The sequence below is a fragment of the Microcebus murinus genome, chromosome 24, assembly GCF_040939455.1.
Source record: "Microcebus murinus isolate Inina chromosome 24, M.murinus_Inina_mat1.0, whole genome shotgun sequence".
Classification (NCBI taxonomy): domain Eukaryota; kingdom Metazoa; phylum Chordata; class Mammalia; order Primates; family Cheirogaleidae; genus Microcebus; species Microcebus murinus.
The window spans coordinates 19,438,412-19,458,821 of NC_134127.1; the positions used below are offsets into that span (position 1 = coordinate 19,438,412).

Genomic DNA, 20,410 nt, shown 5'->3' on the forward strand with positions numbered 1-20,410 from the left:
GCATGCTTATTTCACTTTATCTTTGGGGACGTTTTTCCTTCTTTTTCTATTAATAGTACTTCAAGGAAAGATGCCATAGGACAGGGCCATTTCCGACAGCCCATGAAGGTGGAATCGGAGTCCCAGACGTATGACATAAATGCCTGGAAAACGCCATGCGTTTAACGAAGAAAGAAATACAAAGGGTTTTTACAAAGGTTGGAGGGGGCTCCATGGGAAATTCTGCAAGAGGTACCATTACTTTGAAATCACTTGGAAAATAAATGAAAGGAATATCACCACTCCCCCTTACCCCCTGGAGCACGGTGATTACAGGGTGAGGATAATTGAATTTTAGAAACCCAGCTAGCCTCTTCAAAAGTGACATGAAGACTGTAGCCTGCTCTGGGTGGGCCAAGGGCAAGCTGCTGGATTCTTCTGGCCACAGCTCCAGGGATTGTTTTCCTTCCGTCCTCTGCACTGCCGCCGTGGGGGTGCTCCGGTAAGACTTGCGCAGAGTTGGGATGTTGTTCCCCTTCCCGGCGCAAATTCAGAGGTAGCTAGTGCAAGCTGGACACCGTGGTTGTGCCAGAACAGGGCTCCAGTACTAACCGGCTGCAGTTCTGCTAAAGCCCTTCCTTTCAGTCCCCTAGACCCAGGTGGCAGCTGGCTTAGCTGCAGAGGAAGTAGTCCTGATGTCCCGCGGTAGAGAACAATGGGAGTTTAATGGGTGGTTTATTTTCTCAATAAATCTGCATTTCCCAGCCCTGATATCCATCTCTATAGGCCTGTCCCACAGCAGGAGACACTCCCAGGACTTTCCTCACACAAAACTAGCTTTTCCCCAGCTTTGGGGTAATAGACGTGGCTCCTTACGAGTCCGATTGTTGTGGGGAAGCGGGGTGCAACATCTAGTTTGAGAAGTGAATATAATATGATTTATTTGGAACTGGAACAGGAAAATTTGGTACTTTTGGATGGTGGGAATATGCAAAAGAAACATCGTCTGTGGGTGTGACCCTTTCTAGAGTACATTTCAGAAGTGGGGAGGGAAGCGAGTAGCTTTCTGGATTAATCAGAAGTGGTAAAATGCATACACCTATCAAGTACACTGAACTCCCAGGCGTGTGCGGCTGGGGGCCAGGTTGTGAGGGCGTCCCAGGTACAGGGAAGGACGGGGGTCAGAGGGGGAGGTTTCCAGAGGAAGCAGCAGCCTGGGGGGCCTCGGCGAGTCCGGAGTGGAATTCGCGGAAGAGTGGGAGGATGAAGCCAGCGAGCTAGGACCCGAGCAGGGCTGGGAGGCACAGAAGGGCGCGGGTTGGCCGGGTCCCGGCGCGCGCCGGTTCCTCACGCACGTCCCTGCCCGGCGGCCCCACGTGGCAGGCGCGGGGGAGGCCCGGGCGGGGCGGGGCCGGGGGCGGGCCCGGCCGTGACGCGCGCGGTATATAGCCGGGCATGCGCGCCGCGCCGGGGGCCGGACGCAGCGAGGGGGGTCGGGCGCGCGGTGCCTGCGCGGACGCACTGACTGAGCCGCTCCTGCAGCTGCGGGCCGTCGGGGCCTTGCGGGTGAGGCTGCGCGGGCCGGCTGCCGTCCTCCGGAGCGCCAGGTGAGGGCGGGCGGCGTGCGGGCGGGGGCCGCGCGGTGCCACCGGCCGGGCATCGGCGCGCAGAGGGCTTGGGGGCTCCGGGTGGGGGCGGGGGCGCCGGGGACAGGGAGCCGCTCCGGGGCACCGCGCACGGCCCGGCAGGCTGGGTGGAGGCGGCACCTGGCCGCGGGGCTGTGATGGCAGGGGAGGGAGGTCACAGGCGCGGCCGCTTCGGCTGGAGAGCGCGGGATGTGTGAGCCGGAGAAGGGTGCCCGGAACGTGGGGAGCCGCTGGAAGGCTGAGGCAGCCTCCTGGACCCGCGGACACGGAGCACAGGGAAGCAGGGCAGATGGCCCAATCTGATGGGCGGCTCCATGGGGCGCGGGTATCTGGACTTTGCTTTACAGGAACTGTGTCCAAGTTCCCTCCTGTCCCTTACCGTACCACCTCCCAGCTGAAGGTAAATATCCCAAATCTTCCGGCTGCCCGCTAGTTGGAGAATGGCAGAGAAGGCACTGAGCGAAACTCCAGCCTGGCTGACCCGTGAGGATGGCTTTTTGGCTATTTTTGTTCCTGACTGATCGAGTTAGGTGGTCTGGGTCGGGCTGCTCTCTCGGTGGGCTAAGGTAGGCATGGGACAAAGTGGCTATCCAGGCAGTTTCATCCTGTGATCCTGAGGTCCAAGTAAGCCAGGACAATTTCTCTGCTCTGGGTTCTGGGTTTAGTTTTGAGCATCTAGTGTTGACCTGGGTTCCAAAAAGGGTGCTTCTCCGAATAGTTAAATGGCCTGGGTGTACGAGAGGACACAATTGGGTGAATGGCTGAGTGCTGTCATGTGGCCTAAATGGAAGGGTGGGGGGCAGAAGCCACTTGTACCTGACCCTGCTTCCTGGAGCAACTCTGGGTTTGGATTTGTATCTTCAGTGGCTTCCCCAGGAGCCCCAGGCCATTGGGACAGGTGTGCTCCTGCTGGGGAGTGATGATGCAGGAGTGTGGTGGGGACTCGCCTGGGAGTCTGCCCTGGCCTCTGTCCCTGCTCTGCTCCTAAACTTGCTCTGTGACCTTGGGAGGGGTCAGGTCAGTACCAAGGTCTGTACTCTTATCCACAGTATATGCAATTCTGAAATCCTTACTTCTTAAAACACAAGCCCTCAAAACTCAGAGGAACTTGGCTTCTTGATGAAACGAGAAAAGAAATGTCCAGAATCATAACTTTTAGCAGCTAGAATTAAAAGCCACATGCCACATGTTCCATTTTCTGTTGGAGGCTCAGAGAGGTGAGCTTTTTCATCAGTTGTGTGGTCATCAGAGATAGACTAGTGGTCCTCTTCCCGCGGGTGATTTGCCTAGAGGGAGACCCTGAGTATTGCCTCTTCTTCCAGAAGGACCAGGCCAGAAGGCTTCTTCCTGCTCAGTCTGTGTTTTGTTACTCACCTGGCCTCTGGGACCTGGGAGAGGGCAGGGCTGAGTGGGAGATAAGAGCCGGGTGCGGAACAGCAGGGTGAGCCTGCCATTGGGGGAGTCTAGAAAGAAGTAGACTGACCTGAGTGGGCGGGGGCAGGGCTAGCTGCGTTATTGGCCTTGTCATTTAGTCAAGAAGAAGAGTATTGTGGTCTCTGAGAGGTCCCAGAGCTCTGTGACTCTCAGCACGTAAATACACAGTGCCCAGTCTGTGCTGTGCCACTGTGGTGGGTGTGGGTGGCCTGGCTGCTGCCCTTCCAGTGCAGACTCTTTTTTTTTTTTTTTTTTTTTTGAGACAGAGTCTCGCTTTCTTGCCTAGGCTAGAGTGAGTGCTGTGGCGTCAGCCTAGCTCACAGCAACCTCAGACTCCTGGGCTCAAGCGATCCTCCTGCCTCAGCCTCCTGAGTAGCTGGGACTACAGGCACGAGCCACCATGCCCGGCTGATTTTTTTATATTATATATATTAGTTGGCCAATTAATTTCTTTCTATTTTTATGGTAGAGACGGGGTCTTGCTCAGGCTGGTTTTGAACTCCTGACCTTGAGCAATCCGCCCGCCTCGGCCTCCCAGAGTGCTAGGATTACAGACGTGAGCCACCTCGCCTGGCCTCCAGTGCAGACTCTTAATGGAGAGAAAGAACATCCTCACTGGGTGGGGGTGGGGGGCGTGTGTGTCTGTGCCTGGAACATAGTAGAGGGCTTATTCTCATCGACTTCATCATCATCATCATCATCTTTATGGGGTGGAGTGGGTTAGTTAGGGGTCCCAGGAGCTGCTGGTTAGGATTGGTCCGAACCCAGACATGGGGCTGATTCATCTCTTCCTGAGCAGCATGATTGCAATTTCCCTGCCCTTCTGGGTAGGTCTTCTAGGTGGCCTGCCAGGGGTTGTCCCCAAAGATCCATTGGGCAATCTTAGGGGAAAAAAGAACATTTTTTTTCCACCTTTAGTTCTCGGAATTACTATGATTTCTTCAGAGAAGAAATAGTCCTTCTTCTCTGGACTGATGATAGCCAGGAAGGATTAACAAGTAACAATGCCTGTGTGTGTGTGTGTGTGTGTGTGTGTGTGTGTGTGTGTACACATGTGTGTACATGGTATATATCAGACACAGGACTGGTTCTGTTTTCAAACCCATCCTGCCCTCTTCCTCTGTCCTTACCTGCTCACACCCCACTGTTCCGAGAGGAGCCTCGGTTCATGTCCCATATTTAGGGTCTTGAGTCTAAGCTGTAGTGATTTGTGCACCTGGGGTAGATTGTGTGCACCTGGGAATCCAGACCTCCCTCTCCCCACTATGGCAGAATAATAGCCTGTTTGCCCTTGGCCCGAAGAAAGTAATGATCAGCCCTTTTACAGACCGTAAAACTTGGCAGTCTCTGAGTGCAGCTCCTTCGTTTTCTAATGACAGAAAGTGGGTCCAGAGAGGTGAGATCCAGAGGTGGATTGGTGTTCCCAAGCTACATGCTGCTAGTGGTCAAGAGACTTGCTGGAGAAGACCAAAGAAAGGTTCTATTTTTATTCCTAAATGTGATGGTGACATTTCTGACAGCCACAGTCTTTTTCCTTAGAAACTAGAAGAGGAAGGAGCCACTTGTTCCCTGTGCTTATTTGGGGGGAGGCTGGTAAGGGGGAAATGTTAGTTTCTTCTGGTGGCGTCTCCTACTTCTTTCTCTTTCCAGACTCCCTGGAGGCATGGGGTGGGGGTCCTGTTGCTGGGCCCAGCCAGGACTCACTAGTTGTCTACAGTGGGACTTCTCTGACCTCGAGGCTGGCAGGCTGGCAGAATGCCTGCAGATAAGGAGTCCAGAGTCCGTTAACTTGGGACAGCTGGCAGCCAGGGCCTGATGCCCTCCCAGGGGCCAGCAGGGCAGCGTCACTGCAGGGTCTCCAAGCCCCCCTGCCTCGTCCCCACCCCTCCTGTGGGCACCCAGCCTCCCAGAGGAGGCCCTGGTTAGGCCCAGGTAGATTGGGAGTGACTTGCGCAAGGACAGGAGGCTGGGTAGCCGTAGAACCAGGCTGCCGAGGGAGCCTGGCACGCCTAGCTGGGGGAAATCGAATTCCCTGTCGTGGCAACTTGAGAGCTGACTGTTCTTAGGCTTCTGAACTGACTTCCTCCAGCAGAAGGCCTGGGAGCATCCTAGGGTTTGGTGGAATGAGAAAGTGACCACCCTGAATTTGTTAGCGATGAGTCCCTCATGGCTCTCCTAGTACACTCAGTAGTTAATAAATAACATCAGTTAAAAGTTGGGAGTTAAAAAAAAAAATACATGTTAAAACATGTATGTATTTTTTTATTCGCTGAAACTTGTAAATTAAATTTACAAATCATTTGAATGTAAGAATCACACCTAAGTATATCACCTGTGATTTCCCATTTTATTAAGGTTTTTTCAGTAGACTCTGTATTGACACAGTTAAAAAAATCAAAGTGGTAAAAATAATAGAGCAAAACCCTGCCTTCCCGTCTTTTATAAATGCTGCAAGGTAGCATTTTAGACATTGTTCAGCTTCTTGTTTGTTTCACCTATATTCAATCTTTCCATCTTAGCACAGGGAATAAATGCTTTCAGCATTCTCTTATTATAACAGTGTAGTATTCCATAATATGGAAGTGCCATCATTTTTTTTAATTAACACACATCGTCTTCCCCACACCCCCATCACCACTACCTTGGGTTGGTTTCAGTATTTTGCCATTACATGCAGTGCTGCGATGAATAACTATACAAATGGCACTTATACATGCGAAAGTATGACTGCAGAATAAATTCCGGGCAGGGGGATTGCTAGGCAAAAGGATAAATACATCTGTTAATTAACTTTCATTGAAAAAAAAAATGAAAGAAGACATTTGCAAGCCAGTCTGTGTTCAGAAGCCTACTGCTTTTATGTAAACACCTAATTTTATTGTAATTTTTTATTATTTTTTTCATTTGTACCAAGTCTTTCTAGATTAGTAATTCTCAAACTTTTTGATCCTAGGACTCTTTGTCTTTTGCTTATGTAGCTATCTAATTAAAAATTAGAAAACATTTATGCATTTAAAAACAACAAAAATAAGGCCATTTCATGTTCACATAAAAAGCATATTTCATGAAAAATATCTGTTTTCCAAAATAAAGAGTGAGAATGGCCTTATTATATTTTTGCACATCTACAGGATTTCAAAATGATGATTTATTGGATTATGATAGATTATAGTAGGTATAACTTAAAGTTTATTGGTAAGAACTCAGCTAAAAGTCCAGAGAACAAACTTGAGTTAATCTTTGAAAATGCATATTTATACTCTAAACTTCTACCTTAGAAATTTCTAGAAAACTCAAGATGATGCATTCATGACATTTCATGTATCCTCTGCAAAGTGAGAGTGAAAAGCTCTTAACATCTGAATATTATAACAAAGATTGTTTTTACCTCCAGGACCTCAGGAGTCATTAAAAGACCATAATTTCAGAATCACTGTCCTAGATCACTTAGTTTAATTTTCTTAGAAATCAGAACTTTTTCTTTCTACTTTCGTTTTTTCAGTTACTGTTTAAATAAATTGTAATCATAACGACAAACAGACCTGGCCTGAAGAGGTCCGGCATGGGGACCCTCAGTGGTGGAGGTTGCTAGGAGAGCACCTCCCCGGTGAAGACAGGCCGCACAGCCTGCGCTCCCAGGGTGCTTGTGAACCGCGTGTGGAGAGTCAGATGCCATCTGTGGCCTTCGCTAAGCTCCAGTGAGTGGAACGGACACTCCAGGTACTTGGCGAGGCCAGAGGAGGGAAAGGCAGCTGGAGCAGGAGCATTCAAGGGAGGCTTCCTAGAGGTGGGACTGAGCCAGGTTCCGGAGGGGTAGGAAGGAGGGAGGGAGAGAGAGCAGGGTCCTGGCAGGGAGGGTTGTGTGGATACTGGCAGGGGTGGCCAGAGCAGCAGAGAGAGAGGGAGCAGCAAGCTACCCAGCTGGAAATTTAGGTTGGGTCCAGGATTTTTGAAGGGTTCTAGGGTCTAAGGCAGGGGTCCTCAAACTTTTTAAACAGGGGGCCAGTTCACTGTCCCTCAGACAATGCATTGGAGGGCCGGACTATAGTTTAAAAAAAACTATGAACAAATTGCTGTGTACACTGCACATATCTTATTTTGAAATAAAACAAACGGGCAAAAACACCAGCAGGTGGCCCACGGGCCATAGTTTGAGGATGCCTGGAAGGTATCTATATCCTCTGAGCTATTTCCATATCAAAGACTTACTGCTGTGTGTCAGTGGCCCTCTCTCTGTCTTGGGGTGCAGCCTAACAGCCTGCTCTTATCTAGAGCAACTCATGGCCCCAAATCCATGTCCTCTGCATCAGTCTGACCTCTGGCCTCCTTCCTTAGCCCTCCTTCAGAAGCATAGAACACCCTCCTTTCCAGCCTATTTTATCACAGCCGTTAAAAGTCTATCCCAGAGACTGTACATCATGAACTGTACCCCACAGATTCCCCCAAATCCAGTTATGTATTGTTGTAAACCTCATTTTCTTCTGATGATCAAAAGTAATGCGTGCTTACTGAAAAGTAGAGTGTAAAGGAGTATGGGAAGGGGAGAGTCTGTAATCCTACTGCCTTGAGGCAGTCTCTGTTTATATATTGGTATATTTCCTTAGCGTTTAAATTTAGAGTTACAGAAATATGGCTGAGCATTCCCTTCTATCCCTCACCCCAAAGTGCAGTTATCAAGGGCAGGAAGTCAACATTGGCACAATATTATTAACTAAACTGCAGGCCTTATTTAAATGTCACCAGTATTTTCACAAATGTCCCTTTTTTGTTCCAGGATCTCATCTGTGATCCCACATTGTACGTTTAGTTGTTATTTCCCCTGAGTCTGCTCCAATCTGTAACAGTCACTTCCTCTTTCCTTGTTAGAATGAGGTCATGAGTGTCGGGGAAGAACCCCCCAGAGATGATGATGGTGCATCCTTGTCAGAGCATCATTTCACCGCACTGACCACGTCAGTGTGTCTCGCTGTGATGTGCACCTGGGTCGCTTGGTTACGTCGGTGTCTGCTGGATTTCCATGCTGGAAAAGTTTCTTTCTTTCTTTCTTTTTTTTTTTTTGGGGGGGGGGGGACAGAGTCTCACTCTGTTGCCCCGGCTAGAGTACTGTGGCATCAACCTAGCTCACAGCAATCTCAAACTCCTGGGCTCAAGCAATCTTCCTGCCTCAGCCTCCCTATTAGCTGGGACTACAGGCACGCACCACCATGCCCGGCTAATTTTCCTTATATATTTTTAGTTGTCCAGCTAATTTCTTTCTATTTTTAGTAGAGACTCTTGCTCTCGCTCTTGCTCAGGCTGGTTTTGAACTCCTGACCTTGAATGATCCTCCTGCCTTGGTCTCCCAGAGTGCTAGGATTACAGGCATGAGCCACCCCGCTGTCTGAAAATGTTACTTTCTTTCCCTTTGTAGTGTCAGGAAATAATTTGAGACCATGCAAATCTTGTTTCTCCTTGTATAATACTTTGATCCCATAAGTTTAGCATCCATCTGTGGATCTTGCCTACAGTGATGATTATGGTGGTGCTTGCCTAGTGATTCTTTATTTCCCTCTTTCCTTTTACTTTTTTTTTTTTTAAGGTTGGTCAAGTGACGCAGTGGGAATGGAGAAGGAACAAAGGAATCTGTAACTGGTTGTGATCAATAAGTTGTAAACACCACTGCACTCAGACCAACCCCTTTTACATTTATTTATTGGAATTCTATTGCAAGGAAGGAGCTGGCCCTTCTTCCCCATTTATTTATGTGTTTGATTATTTACATCAGATTTTTTTTTTTTTTTTTGAGACAGAGTCTCTCTTGTTGCCCAGGCTAGAGTGAGTGCCGTGGTGTCAGCCTAGCTCACAGCAACCTCAAACTCCTGGGCTCAAGCAATCCTTCTGCTTCAGCCTCCCGAGTAGCTGGGACTACAGGCATGCGTCACTATGCCCGGCTAATTTTATATATGTATATTAGTTGGCCAATTAATTTCTTTCTATTTATAGTAGAGATGGGGTCTTGCTCTTGCTCAGGCTGGTTTCGAACTCCTGACCTCGAGCAATCCGCCTGCCTCAGCCTCCCAGAGTGCTAGGATTACAGGCGTGAGCCACCGGCTTACATCAGATTTTATTCTGTGGGTTAAAATGGAATATTATCATTAGTTATTTGTTGCTCAAATTGTTCTAGCTTTGGTTGTTTTAGGAGTGCCTTTAGGTTTTCTCCTGTGTTCTTGTAACCCTCTTCCCCCCTTTTTAGCATTTCCTTAATTTCTGAGACCACAAATTATTCTGGGCTTATAACTTTCCTGCCCTAGCCCTATAATCAACTACTTCAGGTAGTCCTGGTTTCCTTTATTGGAGAATGGTATTTAGAAACCAAGATCTTGTTGCTAGGTGTGCTCATTGCTACTGGAGTTATCATTGCTTCTATTAATTGGCTTCTGTTAATTGCTTCTATCATTGCTTCTATTAATTTAGCACACAAAACCAGGAAATGTGTTTATATATATGTGCATGCATATATACACACGTACTAGCCCCTATATACATACACATCTATATTTCAGTAACTCTACCTGTATATATGTATATATTAAAAAACATGAGTTTATACTGATAACCTGTTATTCCAGTCTAACACCACAGATTCATTTTATATTAGTCTTCTCCCCTTTGATTTTTTATAACTTCTTTCTCCAAAGGTGAATAACCCTTTCAACCATTTTCTTAGTTGGGTTGTAGGTTGTTTTCTAATGGTTTTGCTACTATTGTGGCGCCGATCTGCATACATTTATTCATGGGTACTCTAGATTTATTTAATTCAACTCACCTTTAGGCACCATCCGGAGGCAGAGGTGAGTGTCCCTGATTAATATGTGATTGTACACCCAGGGCTGCACTAGGATTTACTGACGACGCCGTCAGCACCTTACCTTTGGAACACCCCTGTCGGATCTGTGCCTACGTGACCACACTCTACTTCTCTATACTGTGCTGCTTTCCTGCTAACTGCATGTGTCCATACTCCCATCTAGTTCCTGGCTTCAGAATTCTCTGTGAGGTGAGAACATACTGTACTCTGATGTTAGAAGTGAAAAAGGCTGCCTGGTCCATGTCAGAAACAACTGCCACTCATTTCTATGCCACCTGCTCTTGGTGGGCATGTGTTTAACATTGTCGGTAGAACGAGACAAAGGGAAGTAATCTGGAATACAAAGGAGCGCGGAGATCCGGAACAGCCTGGCTCTACCACCAGTGACCAGACTTGTCACTTTCCTGCTCCAGGGAGTGGAGGTCTGCCTATTTATCAGAGCAGGCAGGCGCATTAGTACAACACACTTTGTGGCTTAAAACAACACCCATTTATCATTTCATGGTTCTGTAGGTCAGAAGTCTGGATGTTGCATGACTTGTTTCTTTGCTGAGGGTCCCACAAGACTCCAAGCCAGGTGCCAGCTGGGGTTGTCATCTGGAGGTTGGGGGCCTCTGCCAGGCTCCCGTGGTTGTGGCAGAATTCAGCTCCCCTTGTGGCTACAAGGCTGAGGTTGTTCTCCCCAGTTTTCTTCGCTGACTGGATGCCAGGGGCCACCCTCAGTTCCTAGAAGCCCCCCCTCTCTCCTTCCCTTGCCACGTGGCCCCCTCCGTCTCCAAGGCTGGCAACACAGCCTCTGCCACGTCGAATCCTTCCCATGCTTCCAGTCCCCTTTGCTAGGAGGAGCCCATCCCTTTTAAGGCTGTTGGATCAGTGCTACCCATGCAGGATAATTTCCCTGGCTAATTTGGTTGGCTAATGCCCGCAGGATGCCTTGTACCAGATAATGGAACGCAGTCACGGGAGTGATGTCTCATCTGATCGCGCCCACACGCAAGGGTGGAGCTACCCTAGAATTCTGCCGACCACAGCCGAAAGTGATCCAGCCTCATGCCGGCACCAAAGTGTTTCCCCAGTGTATGCAACAGAAATGTATTCTCTCGCACTTTTGGACAGCAGGGTGTCAGCAGGGCCATGTTCCCTCCGACAGCTCTAGGGGAGGTCGTTCCTTGCCTCTTCCAGCTTCTGGTGGCTCTTGGCATTCCTTGGCTTGTGGCAACATCACTCTTACCTGTGCCTCTGTGTGTCTGTATCTCCAAATCTTCCTCTCCTTTCTCTTATAAAGACATGGATTGTTGGTTTAGGGCCCACCATGAATCCAGGATGATTTCGTCTTCAGATCCTTAACTAACTTTATCTGCAAAGACCCTATTTCCAAATAAAGTCACTTTCTGAGAATTCGGGTAGACATGAATTTTGAGGGGTACAATTCAACCCACTATATTCATGACGGGGGTGGGGGGCGGTAATGTCCTTTGTAAACAGTCCCTCCCTAGTCCTAGTAGCTCTGTTTTGCTGTAGGAGGAAGATGAGTCTCATTAAGTTTTGACTTGACCCAAAGCCTTGAAGCTAATGAATGCAGACTCAGGGTTCAGATTGAGGTCTGCCTAACTCACAGCCCACGCTCTTACCCTCTGGGTATATTTTGTCATATGGATTACTTTATGTTAGCAATCCCCTTTTACGGTACATCGAGTTTGCATGCAATTTTTCACTCTTTATGAGCACTGCAAGAATTTCAGCTCCACGAGGGTAGGAGGTTTTTTTGGTTTGTTCATTGTTATATCCTTTATGCCTAGAACACTTGGCACTCAGTAATAAATGTTTGTTGTTGGACGCACCTTTCTAAAAACAACTTAGAGCTAAATATTTACCCCCGCTTAAGACAGTTTCTGTAGGATGAATTCCGGAAGTGAAGTAGTGGGGCCTGACAGGATGATTGAAAGTGTTTTCTGAACTCTGGGTGCCCGTGGCTCAGGCCTATCATCCCAGCACTTTGGGAGGCCAAGGCAGGGTGATCCCCGGAGGCCAGGAGTTCCAGACCAGCTGGTCAACACAGTGGAACCCTGTGTCTCCAAAAAGATTAATATCCTCAATTTTGAGATGCTTTTTGTTATTTGTTTCAGTGTTTCTGAAATAGGGAGAGTGTCTACATTTAATCCACTGCTTTTTTCTACTCTGAAAAGCTGTCATTCATTAAGGAAGTACTGTAGAGTCTGTCTTATTAAGTTTGGCATAGTGTGAGAACAAGAATCTGACTTTATTTTTTCTAAATAATGAGCCAGTTATCCCAATGTCGTTCAGTGAAGAACCGAGTGTACACCTTGAGTGTAGGTTGATAATAGGTAAGAAACAGATGTAGAGTCAAATACATCCTTTGCACTAAGGCCATAAGATACACTGAAAAGAGCCCCGGTCCCTCCACGCATCATTGAGCAGGTACATCCGCCTCAGAGCAGGTACATCCGCAGGTACATCTGCAAGTACAACCGCAGGTACATCTGCAGGTACATCCGCCTCAGCAGGTACATCTGCCACTACTTCACTTCCGGAATTCATCTGGAAAGATTGTTGGAAAGATTAAATGAAATAAAGGCAACAAATTGCTTAGTGCACTCAATCAGTCCTAGCAGTTCTTATTGTGATTATTATAAAATTAGAGAGGAAAGGGTCACATACAAGTGACATGGGTATTCATATGGAAAGCACAGAGTCTAACCAATGATGGTTTGGGCTGATGGCAGATAAAGCATCCAGATGATTCACCATCTGAGGCGGATGTACCTGCTCAATGATGCGTGGAGGGACCGGGGCTCTTTTCGGTGTATCTTGTGGCCTCTCTTAGTGCAAAGGAGGTATTTGACTCTACATCTGTTTCTTACCTATTATAAACCTACACTCAAGGTGTAAATTCGATTCTTCACTGAACAACATTGGGATAACTGGCTCACTATTTAGAAAAAATAGTCAGATTCTTGTTCTCACACTATGCCAAACTAAATTCTAGGTGGATTAGAGATTTAAATTTTTTAAAGGCAAGAAAATACAGGTGTTTATGTCTATAATTTCTGAGCATGTTACTAAAAGCAGACACTGTAAAGGAAAAGTATAATAACTTGATTTTACCTCTATTTTAAAATTGTGCCAGTCATACCAATTAGCAAAATTAAAAGGCAAGCAGCTAATTAGGAAGAATATTTGTAACACGTGACAAAAGGTTAATATTTTTGCCATATGGTGAACTCTTAAATAAACCAGTAAGAAAACAGTTGAATGTATCTCAGCAAAAATGGGCAATTGTAAAAGAAGAAATTTGTAAAAGGCAATTTGTAAAAGAAGAAATATAAGCGATAGTAAACTTAAAAATGTGTTTAGCCATGCTGGTGATCAAAGAAATGCAAATTGGAAGTATTGGAAAAATAAGTAATTTTTAACCTATCAAATTGGCAAAGATGAAATAGTATTTCAATACTCAGTGTTGGTGAGAATCCTATGAAGTAGGTACTCAAACACAGGTAGTAGGAGTATGAAATTAGTTAAATCTTTAGGAGGGAGGCTTAGCAAAATTGTATAGTAAGTTCTTTATTTTTTTTCAGAGTCTCATTCTGTTGCCTGGGCTAGAGTGCTGTGGCATCAGCCTAGCTCACAGCAACCTCAAACTCCTGGGCTCAAGCGATCCTCCTGCCTCAGCCTTCCGTGTAGCTGGGACTACAGGCATATGCCACCATGCACGGCTAATTTTTTCTATATATTTTTAGTTGGCCAATTAATTCCTTTCTATTTTAAGTAGAGATGGGGTCTCGCTCTTGCTCAGGCTGGTCTCAAACTCCTGACCTTGAGTGATCTGCCCGCCTTGGCCTCCCAGAGTGCTAGGATTACAGGCTTGAGCCACCACACCCTGCCTATAGTAAGTTCTTACTGCATGTTTGTTGGCTGTAACCCTGAGGGCAGGGACTGGTCCCAAGCCAATTTGCCCCTGGGTCTGAGAATTCCTTTTGTTCTAGGAAGAGCCCCTTTGCCCCTTAGGGCTTTTCCTTTTGCCCCACCAGGGGTGGAGGGGGAAGAGGAGACAGGTCCCCCCTTCCCCCCAGGGATTGCTGGGCTGCCCTCCCAGGGGACTGGCGGGTGGCAGACCTGAACCAGCTGGAATTCTTTCACTTTTTTCACGGAAGCTGAGAGGTTGTGTTTGTGGGTGAGAAAGAGGGGTAGGTGTGGGGGTACGTGTCCTGCTATTTAAGAGAGTCCTGTAAGACATGGGGGGATGTTGGGCACTCTCTGTCCTTTCCTGGAAGCCAGAGGCTCTCCCAAGCCAGGGACAGGACGCTTGTTTTCTTAGAGCACAGAGGCTTGGGGCCAGGTGGAGCTGTGCTGGCCTGCTTTCCCTACCAGGAGAGAGGCTGAGGCTCAGGGCCCTGGAATTCCTCCCTGCTTCCGACCCTCTGTCGCCCTGCTCCCTGAGGGTGCGTCCTGTGCCCTGCCACCGCGGGCCCACGTGACATCGATCGGCCTGTCTGTATTTCAGCGCTGACCATTTCCCCAGTGCTGGATCCTTTCCATCTGACAGGCTGGGCAAGTTCTCAGGATACCAGGTCCTTGGGTGGCTTCCAGGGGCAGCCAGCCTCGGCTGTTCCCATCCTCTTTCCCAGAAAGGTGCAAAAAGTACAAAGTCGCCCACTCCCCCAGACTGCTGCTGACCTAAGCACCAGCCTGGGAAGTGCTTCGTCCAGGTCCCTGCTCTGCCCTCCTCGGGCCGCCCCTCTGCCACCCCGCAGACGCTGTGGCAGCGCCTCCCACGGCAGGAGCCTTGACCGTGGGTAAACCGTGGCGTGTGTGCGGCTCTGCCGGCCAGCCCGGTGGCTGTGACCTTGGATATTCTGGATATTCTGGCGTCCCTCCCTCTCCTAGCAGCACTCGGCCCCTCCCCCGGCGTTTCGGCATACGTGAAACTCAGAGTTTCCATGAGCCAGCCGCTGAGAAATTCTAGAAACAGCCTGTATTTGTGGGCTTTCCATTTTCTTCCCCTGCCACGGGGAGAAGTGGAAATGTTATTTTTGGTGGGATTATCAGCTGGTTGCGTTCTCAGGGATGTGGGAAGGGAGGCTGCCTGCCTATGTCTGCCTCTCCCCTACCACCTTCCTTTTGGATTTCTCCACCCCGCCTTATGTTTATAAAAACATTTTCCAACCTGCCTTTTATATGCCCACTCCAGATCAACGTCTCTGGCTCTCTGGGGTCCTCAGCTCTATGGAGCGACTTGGCAGGAGAGGGGCCTCCCCCCCTAAGGTTGCGCAGAGTTCACCTGCGCATGGAGGCCACAGAACGGGCAGTGGGACAGTCACACGTCCTTCCAGTGGATGTTCCCTGGGGACTGACAGGGGCCAGGCACTCCTCTCTCCAGACTCTGAGGATAAAATAGGCTCTGAGTCTCTGTCCTCCTGGAGTTGAATGTCCATGAGGAGGAGATGGCTAATAAATATGTAAAAAGAAGGAAGACTGTTTCAGAGAACGATACATGCTAAGAGGAAAATAAAACAGGGCGTTAGGGTTCTGAATGCCTGGGAGTGGGCTTTATGGGTGCAAGGTGGCTCTCCACCCTGAAGAGGTGACACTTGAATTGACAGCTGTTGTGAAGATGCAGAGGAAGAGTCTTCTAGGCAGAAGGAACAGCAAGTGCAAAGGCCCTGAGGTCAGAATGAGCTTGATGTGTTAAAAGGACAGAAAGAATGCTTTGGTAACTAGAGCCTAAAGAGTGACAAGGGTCAGTCATCAGGCCAGTGGGATAGGCAGGTGACGTAGTGACTGACAGGCCAGGAAAAGTTGTTTAGCGTTTATTCTGCGTATACTGGGAAGCCATTGGAGGGATTAAAGCAAAGAAAGTGCTGGAATCAGATTTGTATTTTAGAAGGATAACTTTTGTTAAGCTGTAGATTTAACATTTGGGCACTTGATGGTGTGTATGTGTTAGAGAGAGAGAAAAGAGACCCTAATAATATGGGGGTAGGTGTTGAGTGAAAGCTGGAAGGCCTGTTAAGAGATTTTATTTTATTTCAACATTTTGGGGAGTTTACAGTATAGTGTCTAAACATTCAGATAGTCCTTCCAAATATTCCTGGAGGAGAGGTCTTGAAGAGTGAGCAGCGCTGAAAAGGCAATCGTTATTAAAAACTTGGAAGGAACACTCAGTATTAATGTCTCTGTAGTTCATTCACTTTGGGCTGCAGTTTTTTTCATCCACCCTCTTGCTGATGGGTTTTTGTTTCTGTGAATAGTGCTGCCATATGAATTCTTATATCCATCTCTTTTTTTCCTTCCTGTTTGGTGTTGATAGTCAGCCATACTGGAGCCCGTCAGAACTGCAAGCTAAAATCAGGAACCCTTCCTGTGTGGCAGTCCGATTGCCCCTTGGGGTTAGTGTTGGCTGACAAGGGTAAGCCTTTAAGTCTGGTTAGAATGTTGATCCCTTTTTAATAGGCAAACTGTTTCAAGGAGGCGGGGAAGTGGAAGGGCAAGTGGAAACACATGCATGAGTAGTTATGTTGTTAGAGAAGTGGCTGCTTTTGTACCATATTGCCCAGAGACTGCCACAGAACCCACAGCCCTGGAGGGCTCTTTAACCTGAGGATAGGGAGCCTGGCCTAGTGGGTCTCTGCTGGACCAAATCTATAGAGTGTGCTGTGAACCAGAAACTGATTGCCCTTCCTCTGGAGTCGTCTGTGTGTGCTCTTGACAGCCTCTCCCCAGGGCTTTGGCCTGTGCAGAGTGGGAGAATAGGGAGGGCCGAGGGCCAGGGTCTCCGGCTCTCCAAAGCACCTTTGACAACTTCAAAGACACTGGTAGACCCTGCCCTTGGCCCCATGACCCTCAATAATGTATCTGAAGGGAAGTCGTCCCTGCCCTTCTGTAATCTCTAGGGAGGGTGAGGTTGTGTCTATTGACGTATTCATTTTCATTTGCAACCCCGCAGGACCGTTAGGAAACAACCAGGAAAGTTAATTTAAAATGTAAGGCCTGTCCTTCTAAGACAGTATGACATTGAAACAAAGCAGAGGTGAGAATGCTTCCCAGATGGGGGTGGGACAGAGGGCGCTTTCTCCTGCAGTGCACCCCTTCCTTCCTTCCACGCCCTTCCTGTCATGTGCACGGGTGTGCGTGGAGCATGTGCAGACCATGTTCAGCTTTCTGACTTACGTGAATGGGACTTCCTAGTCCTGTAGGGAGGGATGGAGACTGGGAAGATGGGACAATCCAGATGGAGCCCAGCGCCCAGGCAGGAGAGTAATGGCAGACCAGGGTGGAAGGTGGGCTGGAGCCCAGGTGGAGAGACCCCGACCACCAGGCAGAGGAGCTCGGGCGTGTTGCTGGGAAGGGCGGCAGGTGTTACTTTGGGTGGGGGTGAAGTGCCGGAGGCAGGGCAGGATGTTCTGGAGGGGAGACAGCCGCACGGGGTTTGCCACAGTGGTTTCTGCTCAGGAACCTGGAGTCTTGGGAAGCAGGATGCTCCAGTTCACGGTGAGGCCCGCAGTGAGGAAGCAGAGGATGTGGGAAGGCTTGTCACCCCAGTAATGGGACGCGGGCTGCCAGTGACCTTGGGCCAGAAGAATGTAATGTGTTGGAGGTTCAGACAGCAGGAGGGAAAATGGAAGAATTATGATTCATTCGTCCATCTTTCTCATCCAATTTGGAAATACGGGATTTCCCTTTTTGCCTCCCCAATAACTCTCGCTCTTATGGGAATAGGGCTCATTTATTAATCAGTTGACAGATATAGTTACTGAGAAATCTGAAGTCCAGCGTGCAGCCCCTGCCTTTCTGCTGAGCCCAGGTCGTGCTAGGCGGGAAGGCTCTTCGGGCACTGGACTGTGGCACTTCTCTGTTTTGGTTAGGAAATCTGGAAATGGAATGGAAGCTCTGTCTCTCCCTGCAAAAGTAGCTGTCCTCAGACTTCATGTGCACCATGGTCCCCTGGAGTTTTAGCTTACTAAAACCCAGATTGCTGGACCCTACCCCAGAGTTTCTGATCTACCGGGTTTCGGGGGGAATGGCTGAAAATTTTCCCTTCCAACAAGTTTCCAGTGGTGGTGACCCTGCTGTTCCAGGGACCACACTTTGAGAACCACTTCCCTAGAGAAATTAACCCTTGCAGCTGCAGACTGGCTGAGTCTTGAGGAAGGGCTTCAGCTGGCTTGGAGGGTGGGGGTGGTGCAGAATGTCTTTGGGCGATGGTGCGCGTTAGGGCCACAGGCGGAGCAGTGGAGCTGCCCCTAGGGCTTGGGCTTCCCGGAAAGCAGACTCACGGCCCCAGGGAAAATGAGTCCTAAATCAGTAGAGTGGACTTTAGTGGAATGGAGCACAAAGGCTCACTGTCTGGGAAGGGCCCACCTCACTCCCAGGAAAAGCCTGCGGCTCAGAGAACTCTTCTTACCTGTTGTGAGAGGAAGAAGCCCTAAGAGGCTTCTTCTGAGAGGCCTCTGGGGGCACATTTTGAGTTGGAGTTAGCATTGTAAGTGGCCCTCCCTCTGCAGCCATAGCTGGGAGGACTTGCCTTGCCCCACGGCAGTTTAGGAGGTGGGGGTGGGGCTGGTCTTTCTAAGGCTTTCGAGTTTTACTCACTGCTTGTGAGGACAGTGGTGGGGCCTGTTTCTCTGCTTGTAGCCTTTTAAGAGGAGCCTGCTCAGTTTTTTAGTGGAAAACTATGAGGCGGGCAGCCCTGAGGGGCTGGGGGAAGCATCCCTGGTTGGGTGCTATTAGGCCAGAAGCCAGGAGGAAGAAGTATTTCTTTAGCCCAAACCAGGTACTCCTGTGTTCTTTCACCTAGACAGGTGTGTGAGCCTCCTGCATGGTCACCCGGCTTCTGTTCTTGTCGGCCTCCAGCCTGTTCTCCACGCCACAGCCAGACAGGTACACTAAAAACAAACATCTGATCAGGTCCCCTAAAGTGGTCACCACTGCCCTTTGGATTAAAGTCCAGCCACCCCGGCAGTGCGCGGTGGCTCACACCTGTAATCCTAGCACACTGGGAGGCCGAGGCGGGCAGATCACTTAAGGTCAGGAGTTCGAAACCAGCCTGAGCAAGAGTGAGACACTTCCCCCCCACCCCGTCTCTACTAAAAATAGAAAGAAATTAATTGGCCAACTAAAAACATATATAGAAAAAAATTTGCCGGGCATGGTGGCGCATGCCTGTAGTCCCAGCTACTCGGGAGGCTGAGGCAGGAGGATCACTTGAGCCCAGGAGTTTGAGGTTGCTGTGAGCTAGGCTGACGCCATGGCACTCTAGCCTGGGCAACAAAGTGAGACTCTGTCTCAAAAAAAAAAGAAAGATGGGGAATAAAGTTCAGCCACCTTCACGAGGCCTGCAGAGCTGTCCCTGCCACTTTGTTAGCTCGACTTTCTCTGCCCCCCCTCCAGGTCCTTTCACATGCTCGCTAGCCACCTGGGACTCTTAAGTTTTTACATGTGTCATCTTCACTGAGTCTCCAAATAAAGCTGCTCCTTCATGGAAAATTCCACCCTCATCACCCACCCTCTTCACTTGACTCACTTTTACATGTTAGCAGGTCTCAGCTAAAGACATACTTCTTTCGGGACCTCCTCTGACCTCTGACACTGGCTTTGGTTGTCCTGCTGTGGTTTCCATAGCTTCCTGCGCCCGGCCTCGTCATTGTCTACAGTGGACAGTGCAGACGGGCCATGCACCAGGCATCCCTGCCAAGATAACGGGAGATGTACTCCTGGTGGTGTCCTGGCTTGTTTTATTAATAGTGCCTCCTTTTTATTTATTCTTTTTTTTGTAATTTTTCTTTTTTTGAAATAGGGTCTTGCTCTGTTGCCTGGGGGAAGTGTGGTGGCACAATCATAGCTCACTGCAGTCTCAAACACCTGGGCTCAAGTGATCTTTCCGCCTTGGTCTCCCAAAATGCTAAGATTACAGGTGTGAGCCACTGTGCTCGCCCCGTAGTGCCTCCCTTGGATCATAAATCATGGTCCAACCTACTGAAAGTAGAGAAAAGCTACACGTTTTGGATACCTATCTTGCACTAAAATTCCCAATGTGATTAGATTCTCCCACATAGATGCATTTGAGCTTGTCTTAAATGTGTAATAGTCCTATAGGGAAGAGTCTTGATCTAAATATCCTCTTCCTCGGGATGGGCCCTGGCACATCCATCTTGCTTGGGGTGGATCGCAGCCAGGGCGCGGAATTCTGGAGCAGGCAGCTTCTTTGTGCTGTCGCTACCCGATGGTCGGCAGAGGCAGTAGCTCCTTGGCAGTTCAGTTCTACAGTGTGATTTTTGGGAGTAGCTCCTGGGAGCTCAGCCTGGAGTCTGTTTTCTCTAAGCCATTGGATAACCTGTACAAAATCCCTTTCAGCTTAAATTACTTTAACTGAACCCTGATCAGTTTCTTGACATCATCCTTGTCATCATCGTTCTGGTAAGTTCCTTGTTGAATTGCTATCCCTGCTGTGTGAAAGCAGGTACTAGATGTATATCCTTTGCAGCCT

The 20,410-nt window shown here is 48.7% G+C and overlaps 1 protein-coding gene across 4 annotated transcripts in view; it reads left to right on the forward strand.

Annotated features, from left to right (window-relative positions):
• The first annotated feature begins 1,448 nt into the window (after positions 1–1,448).
• SLC39A14 (solute carrier family 39 member 14) overlaps positions 1,449–20,410 on the forward strand; it is a 42,050-nt gene continuing 23,088 nt past the window's right edge. For 2 of the 4 annotated variants that reach the window (XM_012739288.2, XM_012739292.2), the window contains exon 1: positions 1,449–1,586. The gene's annotated coding sequence lies outside the window, so the exon portion shown is untranslated. Of the gene's footprint in view, positions 1,587–2,005; positions 2,026–18,721; positions 18,805–20,410 lie in introns of those variants that run through there. The other 2 variants (XM_075997236.1, XM_075997235.1) reach the window with 2 other exon arrangements.